The 13727-nt window shown below is 46.7% G+C and overlaps 1 long non-coding RNA gene across 1 annotated transcript; it reads left to right on the top strand.

Annotated features, from left to right (window-relative positions):
• The first annotated feature begins 2087 nt into the window (after positions 1-2087).
• Positions 2088-9110, top strand: LOC144138407 (uncharacterized). Its single transcript, XR_013315888.1, has 3 exons — positions 2088-2233; positions 2870-2932; positions 8949-9110. It is a non-coding gene; the product is annotated as an uncharacterized LOC144138407 (long non-coding RNA).
• Positions 9111-13727: the final 4617 nt, after the last annotated feature.

A 13727-nucleotide genomic window follows, 5' to 3' on the forward strand; every position in this document is an offset into this window, starting at 1 on the left:
TCATCTAGTTGCTTCGCAACTTGTTTCTGGCTTATTTTACTTTTAAGATGTTGAAGATACGTTTTTGAAAGCTTTACTGCAAACACGTCTTGCACATTTCCTCCCTGATATTGTGGTGTCTTGAGTGCCTCGTGAAGCAGTCCGAAGTCCGCGGGGTTTTCTCAAAACACGGTTAGAGACAGGTCTCTTCCTAAAGGCTCAGTTTAACCTACAGAACATATTTATGCTTCGCACGAGTCTATTTCCGAGGCCCTGGTATCTGGATTTTTCCCCACTTCTTTATATTGTCTCTAGTAACTCTAGTGTCCCTACCAGGCCGTCCTCAATAAGGTGCGCAACATGTGCGTTCCACCATTAAAATTAAATTACACACGGGCACGCTTCGTGTTAAAACTTGGATAAAAAACTCGGGATAGAAGAGTCCGGTCGGCTCTGGGCTTGGTGGACAGATTGCCACGTCCATTCGCGACCAGAGACATTTAATCACTGTTTTGTAGGCTGTAGACATGCTGCCTTTTTCTGAGAAATTTTGTGGAGAACTCTAAAAAAAGTTCCGCATATCATACCTTTCCCAATCCGACTTTTCCCATTTGGTTATTCTGGTGAGCTACTCTAGGACTTGCTTGGTTTGATTCGTTTGTACAATCGGTGGCGATGTTGCTTATGTGGTAGGAATGCGGAGCCGCTTATATAAAAACAGTCGTATTTGAGTGAAACGGGGGCATTTTTACAGAGTTTGTATCATTCTTTCGACCAAACACTTGACTGATTCCCTCTTTTGAACGCTTTGTTTTCCTGAAATTTAATTTATTTGTGCCCGTCCTAACTTTAGTGTATTCTCTTGTTTTTTGATTATGTAGTGGCCTCGTACAGTAATGTTTGAGCGTATTTTCTCACGCAATAGAGCAGGAAACTGCGGCAGCTCAATCAAATATACACCGGCTTTATAACGCGAGGAACCCATATTTGATTCCCACCACGGGAAGAATTTGTGCCTTTCCAAATGGCTGCAAAATTTATTGCGCCCCGCTACTTCAAACCCCGTACCTCACGAACCTTCGGGGTGGCCTTGGCTTAGGTTGGTTGGTGGTTTCATGGCGTATAATTCCCGGGGTCGAATACAGGACCTCCCTAACCACCATTATTTCTCGATGCTTGGAGGTATTTTGATGCGACGGACGGACAGAGCTCGCCAAGCTAAGAAGCACATTGGAAACAAAACAAATATACTATTTTAACGGTTGTGTTACGTTTTAGGGGCACCTTTGTTTACACTGTAGACTTTATGTCGTTTCGTCATTTCTCCTATTTCTCGCTTGCCATTTTGTCGCCTAGTTGATTTTTTACAGGCTGTTACGATGCTGGCTGCCAGATTTCCGTCCCATTGTTACGACCATTCATTTTTTCGGGCTGGTTCTAGCCTCCCCAAAAAATCCTTATCAGTTCCCTCGCAAAACACGGAGGCCTGACACGGGACAGCGACGCAGTTAGGTCGTGTCCTTGATAAGAAAAACGAAAGCTATATTGTCCACTTCACACATCAGGCGTTCAGGAATGATTGTTAAACTTTCTTGCTGCACGTGGAGGTGATACGAGCCAGTAAGCTGGGCGGACTTTTCGTTTGGATTTTGGTGTCTTCAATTCGATGTTGCTGGCGTTATCCAAGGTGAAAGGGTGGCTGCCAATCCAAGCATGACCTATTTTCGCACTAAGCTAAAGTGCGCAGCATTTCAAAACATCCAACTTATCTGACAAAAGAATTTCCACATTTTTCCTGCAGGAGAACTTGTCAAAACAACTACTGGCTTGTGTTTGTTTTTGTTTTTTTGTAACTCGGCTGAAATAACAGCCCTATCAGACATTCCCGGCTACAAGGACATAACCAGGAATAGCTGGGCTCGGTTTCTATTTTCTTGTTAGCTTCATATTATACCTGAGAAAAGAATTTCCACATTCTTCCTGCAGGAGAACGTGTCAAAAAACGACTGGCTTGTTTTTGTTTTATTTTTTTTATTTCGATTGAAATTACAGCCCTATCAGACATTCCCGGCTACAGGCCCATCACAAGGAATAGCTGGGCTCTGTTTCTATTTCCTTGTTAGCTTCCCAAAATACCTGAGTGGCCAGACATCCAAGGCTACCTTGCGGCACATAAAAGCTGCTCTCGACTGCCGTCTCTCTACAGCTACAGACAGTGGCAAGCTTTGCTCCGGATCATCCCAGACATTTCTTTGTGAGTAGGCACCCGTTTTTCTAAATATTTCCTAATCGGCATAGATGCTGCTCAGGCTGATCTCCATTATTTATAAGCTAACTTTGGGTAACATTTAGAACACCGAACGCTGCTCACATGCCCCAAAAAGTGTGTTTACTCATTTATTCGATTACAAAACGATGCCGCTTTTGTGATACCTTCGTCGTGGTGACGAGCACGAGTTAGACATTGAACCTGTGTTGATAGAGTCACCAGCCCGTCGTGCACAGCGTTCACACGGATCTAGAAAGTAGTCAGAGAAGCAACGCCCAGCCGTCAACGCTGCATTAACTGTCAATATAGGAGACGGGAATATAATTATATCTGAAAGTTTTAGAATGGCATACTTTTAAAAAAGAAGTAATGGCCTGCTGAGTGAGGCACTACTGCTATAATCATTGTGGCGAGGCATGTTAGCCAAGAACTGCAATGCCAGGATAACTGTGAAGCTAAAGAAGAATGATGCTTGATGAAGGCTGTTCACGACTCCGGATGGTGTTCACAGCACCTCCCCACTGCTTGAGAACTGTTCTACTTAGCTTTTCTTTAAACGCCTGTGAGAATTATGTCAGATGATTTTTATGCATATCAATTTGTATTTTTCTTTTGTTTCAGCCAGTGCCACCATGAATCAGGTCTTTGGAATTCGCCTTTGCGCTCTTTTTGCCGTCATTCTTGGTATGACGAATAGTTTTGAAATACTTATATTTACTATTATGGTCCTAAAGGTCTGATGTTATTTTAAATCATGTATGATCATGTTATTCTGACGTTAGTAACAAACCATAGCAATTTTGTGCAAAGAAAACCACCAAGCGCTTTTTTCGGACGCTATATTTTAACATCCTGCCTGCGTATCCGTGAAATACCAGGGAAATGTCACGGTCTCCATAAAATCAATGTATAACAGCGACCGAAATTTCGTACTTTGGAAACCCCTTGTCGTCTGATTTCCCGAAATTTTTTTACATATCGCAAATGAAAACCTACGGAGAACGCGAACAACATCCCTGCCATTTCATTTTTCTGCAACCTCATACCGGGGTTTCATGAGCGTCTATAGCTGATTTCGCATACAGCCTCCATAGCAGGTGCTCGCTTGGTACACCATCCCGCGAGCCGCATATAGGAAGGAAGTATGAGTCGCCACGGTGGCCGTTTAGTCGCGTATAGTCGTATGAGCTATGGCACCCTCGAGGATCTTTCAGCTGTCTACGGGAAGAATGCCACCATCGCCGACCTGCAAGCTATTGTTAAGGCCACGTAGAGCCACGAATAAACAGATTTACCAGCTTCGTGAGCCCCTTGGTAAACAAAGCGACTTCTTTTATGAATTTAGGACGGCATCACGGTTCCTTCTGGGCCCGGAAAATCGGCCGGTGACTGTAGTTGTGTTATGTGCCGCACAATCACGGCAACACGTTCCAGGGTGCTTGGCCAGTGGTTCTGCTCCTCTAAGATACGGTGGGAAGCGATTATTATTTTAAGGCTCAGCTCTCACTCTCTCTCTCTCTACCAATTTAGGCACCCAGAAAAACCTCACCCCACCTAAGTTCTTCTATTTACGGGCTCGACAATACTAATGCATGGCTTTCGCATTCGCAGCGATGACGGTTGAAGTTTTTATATGAGACAACCACTGCAATAAGCATCCAATAGTATTAGTTTATTTTTGTCGAATGCGGTGAATGAAGCACTCAGTGCACCAGAAGTTAATTCTCAGCTAACAAATCAAATCAAATAATTTTTATTCAACAACGTTCTCCACAATCTTGGTAGCCCGGAAAACGAGCCATCAAGAGGTCGGCTTGACTAGATCCCTCCCCCCCCCCGGGAAACTAACAATAATATAAAGTCAACCGATCATAACTGTGCAGCTGCGCGGACCACGTTACATCATTATACAGTGGTAATAATGAAAGAATAATAATAGAAGAACACAAAAGAAAGAAAAAAACAGACACGACGATAACCATACAACAAAATATTCGATGCATTGTTTCATCCTTTTTACAATCTTACATGTTGTGACACTTAATAGAGCAAAAAAAAGTTGTTTTCAGGCGAAAGGCAGACACACGAGTACACTCAAATAAAAAGAAAAATCAAACACCACGAGAAGTTAAAGATCTGATGAATTTAGTAGAGTTTACAACGTGTGCGTGATCATTTGTACTCGGTAATTTGAGCGCACATGAGGTGTTTTCCAGGCTTCTTTATGCCGAGTGTGATAGTTGGTGTTACACGGTGTTAGGTTACACAGCTGTGTAATAGAGTCGGTCCTTTTCTTTTTTCTGCATAATAACACTTAAGGAAAATTTTTTGTAAAGAACTTCAACTCGAAGAATGCCATGTTTTGTGAAAAGGGGCTCCGTGTGGGCATTGACGGGTGCGTTAGAAATGGCCCGCACAGCTTTTTTTTTTTTTTTGCAATAGGAGCAGCCTGTTGGTGTTTAAATGAATGGTATTTCCCCAAATGAGGTGTCAGGGGCTAATCTGTGAAAGAAAAAGTGCGTTGTATATCACGTTTTAATTTGGTCGGTAGAGAAGTTGGGGCATTCTTAAATACCAACTGTGTGCAATGTCTTGCGAGTGATACTTTCAACATGCTTATTCCATGTCAGGTGTTCTTCAATGCATGAATGGAAGGGCTTTTATATAGACACCATTTCAATGGCGGAATTCCCTATGAGAAGAGAGTCACTAATTCTTAGGATTCCATTTTCTGCCCTGAAAAACACGGCCTTAGTTTTGGAGGCATTTATTATAAGTTATTTTATTGTGCTTCATGTGTTTAATTTATCCAGAACGGAATTATCCCGACCAGTCATGTGTGTAGTATTTCTGTATATAAAAACTAGGCTAGGGTCATCTGCATAAATAACAAATTTAGTGGTGTCGTCGAAGTATATAATTTCTTTAACAAATAGGTTAAAAAGAAGTGGCCCAAGGATGCTTCGTTGCGGTACACCAAATTTAATCTCTTTTAAACTGGACAAGTTATATATAAAGACTTGTTGTTGGCGATATTTTAGGTATCATTCAATCAGTGCTAAAATATTCCTCGAAAACCTTAGGCTTCTAAATTTTTGAGTAATGTTTGGTGGTTAATGCGGTCGAACGGCTAAGAGAAATCGAAAAAAGTCCTAATGTGAAGACTTTTTGTTCGATTCCTTGGAGAATGAGCTATTTTTGCTGCAGGAATCGTGACTCCGGGAAGTAGCCCTTCCCTAAAACAAATTGATTTTGGGTTAATATGTCGGGTTTTTGTTTTTCTTCCATGATGATTTTCTCCAGATAATTTGAAAAAAAATAGATAGGATTGAAATGGGCCTGAAGGTAGCCAAGTTGTTCCTATCACTGCCTTTGAGTATAACAGTTACTTTTGCCGTCTGCATATGCCTTGGGAAGTGGCCATGCGCATGTGCGAGTTTAACGATGTGTTCTAGAAAAGGTTAGATAATGCCTAGGACGTATTTTATTGGACGAAGTTCCAGATTTTCGGTATCGAAAGATTTGCTCTTGGGGAAGGAAAGAAATGTGCTGTAGATTTCTTCCCGGCTCTTTATAGTTAAAAAAAAATTCCCTCGCACTTCCCCGAGGGGGAGAGTGTGTAAGTGCGAATGCACGGTTGTTGATTGCGCGATTACGGTGGATATCGTGATCTTGGAGTGGAGAGGAGGCGCCCAACACCCGAAGTCACTGAGCGGAGAGAGGAGGAGGAAAGTAGCGCCCGCCGTTACGGCGAGGGCTACACGAGCGCCCTCACGCGTCGGAATGCGGAGCGCCCGCTACGCGAGCGAGAGCTCTCCCGCCCGAAGTGGAGAGGAGGCGCTCAACACTCGCAGTCACTGAGCGGAGAGAGGAGCAGGAGAGTAGCGCGGGCCCATCTCCCCCCGTTGCTAGGGAAGACGAGGAGGAAGACGAGGAGCGCGCGCACCCGCAGCTGTTGCTATGCGGACGACGGCGGCGGACGATTCAGGCTCGCTTAAGAAGTGCATTCGCACTTAAAATTTGCTCTGGCTATTTCTTTGGCTTATGAACTGCATGCTTCCTGGCTCAGGAGTGGCGTCGTTCAAGGAAACAAAAATGTTGTTGAACGAGTCGGCTAGGGCTTCCGCAGACATGGCAGTACCATTTATTGTCAACTCCAGGAAACGTTCCCTGTGCTGTCAACGCCAAAGTACGGTGTTAAGCCGCTGCCACACGATATCTTAAGGTTTGATAACTTCTGTACTGAATAAATGTTGAAGATAGCTTGTTTGTCCTTGCTTAAGGAATTTATTACGTTGTTGCAGAAAGCCTTAAATGCATTGAGATCGTCCAAATCCCTAGTTTTTAAGAAGCGCGTGTAAAGGCAGTTTTTTTTGTATTATTAGTTTCAATGCTGCAGTTGTTATGCAAGGTTTTCGCGCCTTTTTAAAGTTAGTAGTCTCGCTGCCAAACATGTAAGTAAACATGGTTTTCAACGCTTACAAAAACGTTTCATATGCCGAATCTCGGTCGCTTAGGCAAAGCGTATTTTTTCAGTTAATTTGTAATAATTTTCGAAACTGTTCTGACGTTACCGGGTTAACATCTTTAAAGGTTGGCACTAGCTCTTTTAGATGAGACGTCTGCTATCTTTTCGTCATAAAGTTTAAAAAATGGTAGGTGGCCGCTTATGTCTGTGCAAATAACTCCAGGATGTTGGTGTGCGTTATCGATGTACGTACACATTAACCAAAGTTGCAGAACTGGGTTGAATCTGAGTGGGAAAAATGATTGTATTAGTGCAAGCATTTGTTTTTATAAGGTTTTTGAGTTCACAATATTCAGACAATGAACTTAGCATGTCTATATTTATATCACCACCGATAAACACGTTGCAGCCACAATCGTTTACCCAACATCCGTAAAGAATCAAATAACGAAACAAAGCAGATGTGTTTCCTCTTAGTGGGCGATATACAACAGCGAAAACATTGCGATCGCATGTCACAGGGAAGGCTTTAAATTCATCAGTCATCTGTGTAAAATCGAATGCCATATCACATTTTTGTAAACGATTTCCAAAAACGACGTTGCTCGGTCAACTGCTATCTGTTCTGCATCAGTGTCTACAGGCCGATAAGTCCTCCGTATCTCACCCGTCCGGTCGCTTAGTGGCAATTTTCCTGCTTTTTATTGGGAATGTCAAAACAATGCAGGAAAATTAGCGATGCGCAGTTGAACTGGAATTACTTTTTTACAACTGTTAGGGTAGCAGTCGAGAACGGGAATATCTCGCGCCAATCACCCAAGCAGTTCACCTGCACTCATCTCAAATGGAAGATGTACAGAGCATAGCAGTGTAACCCCGTCGATCAGTGTACGTGTGGCGTACGGCGGATATACGGATACGTGGACAGATATTACATTACCAAAGTAAGAAACAAAACTTTATAACAAGGATAAATATGTTCTATGCACGCTACGTTAAAGAAAGAAACACCACCCGACATGGGACAATCCGGTATGATAGCAAATTTGTCATTGGAGAGATGGATGTATCGATTGCTAACTTTCTAAGCAGTGTACGCTCTGTAAATAGGAACCCGAGACAGGAAATGAGACCATTTTGGGAATTGTGACGTTCCCCGTTCCCCCATTGTTACGTTCCGCGGGGATATATGGCCCCTAGTTTTAATAGGGTCTTTCTCTCAGTCACCACCTTGCTCACACATTAAGAAGGCAGCAGGACTTATGAGCTGATGAAGTGGTTTTCTTGCACCAAATACGTGCCCTGATTTCGTGGGTGTCATGACTGTCATGGTGTCATTATGTGTGCAGGTGTGTCATGGTGTGTGCAGGCCCTCTTGCATCTGCACAAATTTTAGCAGGCATTCGTGCACCGCGTTGATGCTCGTCACCTATGGAGAATAAAGCGTGAAGTCAGCACGCACACGGCGTAATACGTAACTAGCCTAGTGCACGTCGCACGCTTCAAAACTTCCCCGGGCAAGCGCTCATTTTTTTGCACGGTAATAATTATACCTGAATTAGTTTCTTCAAAATAGTTGTCCAAAGTAACAGACTCTGACGGCCGTATGCTGCATATAACAACTGAAGCTTTGTAGTCATTTAAAACAAACGTTTAAATAGATAAGGTTAAGAGAATATGAAAAAATCTCCGAACCACTTCTTCTTTTTATTATTGGCGCCGTTTGTGTGACCTTTGCTCCACCGGAAAGTGAATGCGGAAACCATCTTGATTTTAAAAACTAATTTGTGTACTTGACAGTGCGGTCAGAGTTCTAAACTTCTCGCCGTGTCGCCTCTTGGGCGAGTATAAAAAAAAAGTTAAAAATACAGCAGTTCGAAGCGGATACTGTTGACCTGCCATTGTGAGTATACAATTTTGCCGTTGTGTGCATACAATTTACGTCTGCTGTATTTATTGATTTTTTGTACGATGTATACCCGCTCCTCTCTGTTTTGCTTCGCCCTTGAGAGTAAATAAATAAATAAATGAATAAATAAGTTTTTCAGACATTCCCGTATTAAAATGAGCGCGCAGTGGCGGTCGGATTAGAAGACCTTGGAGCGGTCTTATTTTGGAGCGGTTTTCGGGAGCGGCCTTATTTGGAGCGGTTTTCGTGTCGAATAGACGGCTGAGGCTTCGTCACTGCCGCAGAGCCTAAAGCATTGTTTACCCGCCATGTTTCTATCGCAGCCGTCCTGGCCATGATGCACGACGTCGGGGCTACGCACCAGGGGGATCAAGAAGCTATCGCAGACGCTTTCAACCAGATGTTTGGACGTGAGGAAAACCTGAACCCCAAGGAGTAATCCCCCTGCTTGTGTTTCCCAAGCAATAAAAACACTTTAAGGTGCAGCCGGTACTTTGTGACTCAAATATTCACAGCGTTGCGGTGAAATTGCTGGTATTGGTATCGATATTTCGCTTTTACTTTCTTTAGGCTTCGCCGTGATAACCTATACTCGGAAAAGATTCTAGTGTGGGCGGTCTAATGCGCATTAGACGCAAGCCGAGGCTGGTAAAGTGCTAATAGCTGCGCGCTATCCACCCTTCCGCTCTGCGTGCTCACAAACCAGACTCTGCAGCGGCCGGCGCCTACCTGCAGGACGTTTCACAGCACAAACCTACCTAAAACAGGTAAAGATAGTACCATGTTACGTAATAATTCGCAAAACGAACCTAAGCAGAGAGACCAACCTTTAAAAGAGAGATAGAGAGTTAGACGCTTTATTGGTGAGACTTTGGGTTCAGGTTGGGGGTGGCCTCAGCCCAAGTGGCCGAAGTGACCTGTAGTGCCCGTTGTGACAGGGTCCGTTCGTCCCCGAGGCATGAGTTACCCAATGCCTGCTCCCAGTGGGTAGAGGGGTGGAGGGGGTAGGTGTCCACGGGGCACTCGCACATGGAGTGGTATAGACTGTTGAGGTTGCGGCCTCTCTGACACTCTGCTTAGAGAAAGAGGTTTGGGTGGGGGCGATGTAATTGCGTGTGATAGGGGAATGAGTGGGTTTGTAGAGTTCTTCACATCTGTGCTTCCTCTATCGTGAGTTCGGCGTTGGTCAGGGGTAGTGCTCTGCGGGTGAGGCGGTAACGTTGTGTATTGTCACGGTATGTGGTGAGGGCATACCCAGTTACCTCGAGTACTCCGTGCGTAAGACCAAGAGAAGTCCTCACCCGATGTAATAATGCTCGCGCGTGCTGATTAGCCGCCTCGTTGGTTCCCACACCATGTGAGCCGGGGTCCCCACCTACATCACGGGGTGGTCTGGAGCTTTTTAGGAGAATTTGCAGCGCCGAGGCTGAGATGTTGCCGATCGCATAGTTCGAAGCGCCTGCTTTGAATCTGATAGGACGACGGTCGGTGTTGGCGTCTTGGTTACGGCGAGTTTTTTCTGCAGTGGTGAGGTTTGCCTTACAGATGGAGGTGTAGCAGCATCCGCAACCGCACCATCGTCATCTCTATGCTGTTGCGTGGTCCGAAAAAGATGACAACAATGTTTGCTTCCAGGCTCCAACGCCAGCACTGCGTCTACGTCTCCTTTCTGCCCGGCCCTGAATCGTTGGCCACAGGCGTCGTGCAATATTCGTGGGTTCGGGCGGCCGGGCTCGTTTAGCGACGGCCGGCCCTGCCAAGAAAAGTGGTGACCCGGAGACACCGGGCTCAACGCAACCATGCAGTCACCGCTGGGGTATCAGCGAAGCTTCAACAGCGGGCCGCCATCTTCGCCATTTCCTCCTATGCCGCCTTTCAACCCCAAGGACCCGGATCTGTGATTCGCGCTCATGGAGAGCCACTTTTTCATCCGCGGCTTCTTCAGGCAAGCCATAAGGTACAGCATCACATGCCGCGCTCTCCCGAGCAAAGTTTTTACCCAGCTCCACACGGTACCATCGAGCGCACAATACAGCGAACTAAAGAACGCGGTGCTGGAGTGTTTCGGCATAACGATGGTTTGTCTTCAGCCGCTCGCTACTCAACCGAGTGCATCCACTTCGAAGGCCCAAACGTCAACCCCTACGCTTAAACCCGAGCCTCCTACCGATTCCACCGACCTCAATGACACCGGCGTGCCTACGGAGACGTCGTCGCCAGACCCTTTGTCCTTTCTGTCGCTTCCAGTCACCGTAACTTGTCGCCACGATGTCGAGGCGCATTCTATCCACGCCGAAACGAAGATGCCAAATCCCCCGAACGGGAGTGACACTTCAACAAGCGCCTCCTTGACACAACCCTGCATCATTGATTGCGCTCTCACCCATCTTCAGCGGCACGCTTCTGCCCCTGCAACGATAGAGCCGTTGTCCACTCCTGAGGTGAGCACCAAAGTTCATCCGACAGTTCTCGGAATCCTTGCTCCACGAAACGAACGAACAAAGTTACCTTGCTCAGCTCCAGTTACCTTACACGATGCACTGCCGTGAGCCTCCGTCTATCCTGACCCCAATTCCTCTTCAACTGCTAGATGCCGGCGTAGAACTCGCGCCATTGGTTTTTGCATCGGCAACTGTGGTCTCCAATGCCCCGCGTATCAGCCAAATGTTGCTCATACGACCTTCACCCCAGTCCCTGAGCCCCGTTGCGCGAAGAGAGCATTCGGTTTGGCGGCGAGGCAGATGGCACGGCGCACCAAGCACCATGAGGGGCATCGACGGCGTGGTCGACCACCGCGCCGTCACTCCATCCCTACATCCAGGTCTGCTTCTAAACGCATCTACGTTCGACATCGGCACCATCCCAGACGCAGGCGTTTCCTTCCACCTGCGGACTCTCCAGCGCATACCCGCATCATCATGTTCTCTCTAACTCATCCGAGAGTCTCTGTTCACAGACTTACGCACTACGACCTCCGCAATTCGCGGAACAGCATCATTCGTCACGCGGGCACACCTCTGCCGCACTCCCAGCCCAGACTTCCAGAATTCCCTCTGCGGCTACCGGCGCTGCAAGGACCCTGACTGGGCTTGAACATTGAAAATACTGATTTCGATTGACAAGGACATCGTTTGTACATATCTGTGCTGATAGCACTTTCTTCTGTCATCTCACCTGCACATAGTAAACGCATTTACGCAGTTGTGTCCATTCTCAGCACTTTTCATCACTCACCTAAACCTTCTCGCTAGAGGGGAGGCCATCTGTAGTAGCATCCGCTACAGCACCACAGTCATCGCTATGCTGTTGCGTGGTCTGAAAAAGAAGAGAACGAAGTTTGCTTCCAGGCTCCAACGCCAGCACTGCGGCTGCGTCTCCTTTCTCCGCGGCCCTGGCTCGTCGGTCACAGGTGCCGTGCAATATTTGTGGGTTCGGGCAGCCCACCTCGTTTTGCGACGGCTGGCCCTGCCTACAGAGGTTATGATTGCTGGTTGCGGTTCTGTGGCGGAGGCGACGCCTGCGATTGCGAAGGCTTCTCTGTCGGGGTACCGTGCCACATCCACATACTCGGCGTGTTTGTCTGGTGGTGTCGGCCGCCCACCGTCATTCGGTGGTGCGGTCGGTCAAATTTACGCTGTTCCTGCTAACTTGACCATCACCAAATTTTTCCCAGTTAGTCCTGCTACGTTCCCACTTCTTCCTGCAAAATTTCAAGCTAATTGGTCCAGACGCTCACTCTCACCTCTTCACCTCCGGTAGGCACGGTGCCGCCGCGTTCGGCCATGGCTACCGCTACGGTGACGGACAACCTACCACCAACTGAACAGCACCTGAAGGATGTACGTAAGCAGAAGTTCAGTGATCAGATTTCTGATGACTCCCGCAGCACTTCTAAAACGCCGCATGTAGCGTCGATAGCATCGGAGGAAAACGGTGATGGTGGTGCATGGACGACTGTTGTTCACCGCCGCAGCAAGTCGCCGCACCATACAGCAGAAGCTTGCACTCGTATGTCAGAAGAGAAATTTGTTGTGCCGCTTCGTCCTAAAAACAACGCCAGCATCTCCGCTATCTCGCGACGTGGGCTGCAAGCGGTCATAGCCAAAGTAGCACCGCATACTTCATTGAACGTGCTCACAGCGACTCGTGTTGACCTTCGACGCAACTTCGCGACAGTGACGTTATATAATCAGACTCATGCGAAAAACCTGTGTGGAATGTCTTCGATGACCATTGATGGCCGCACAATTGAGTTCAACGCACAGCTTCTCACGTCACACGGCTGCTCTCGCGGAGTGATCCGGCTGAACCCGAATGACACAGATGAGGACCTGCGCAATAATACAACTTGGGAATCGGCAAACATTCTCCACATCAAACGCTTGGGTAGGACCAACTATGCTCTGGTCACATTGGACACTAGCCATCCACCTAAGATTGTGAGAAATAATTTCGAATTATATCCTGTGAAACCCTATGTGCCCCGAACGTTGCTTTGTTACCGATGTCACAAGGATGGGCACCTACAGAAACACTGTCCAAATGCGGCTGTCTGCGCAACCTGCGGAAGAAGTGATAAAAACGAGGCCTGCTTAAACGCGACGCCTTATTCCAATTTATGGCATACGGAAGGGCACAGAGCACGTGATCCTGTATGCCCAACAAAGGCTAAAAGGTTACAGCAAGTGCGGGAGCGCATAGAGCACAAAGTGCGTAAGCGTGCAAGAGACGCCAAGGCAACAAATAATACGGCACCACCTGACCTTGCTAATAACACTGCTTTTCCGTCGCTAGAGAGTAAAATAAAGCCGACAGCACCGGTGCAGGAAAGAATACAATCCGTCTGTGAGACCGAGGTAACGATTGAATATTCTACTGAAATTTCTTAGCAGTCGGCAGCATCTACGTCGACCACAGCTTCGAGGAAACAGGTTTCTCGGTCCAACAGGTTACCACGCCGGTCCAGGCAACCACACATTCCAGGCAGCATCAACATACTGCGGCAAGACATCGCCTCCCAGCGACGCCATCTACAATCTCTTCAGAAGCAACTTCAGAAGCAACATTACCTAGCCCTTGCTGACGAGGAGATGGAGAACGAA

This window comes from Haemaphysalis longicornis, unplaced genomic scaffold, assembly GCF_048455015.1.
Source record: "Haemaphysalis longicornis isolate Haplotype H1 unplaced genomic scaffold, Haemaphysalis longicornis Haplotype H1 scaffold_5, whole genome shotgun sequence".
NCBI classification, from domain to species: domain Eukaryota; kingdom Metazoa; phylum Arthropoda; class Arachnida; order Ixodida; family Ixodidae; genus Haemaphysalis; species Haemaphysalis longicornis.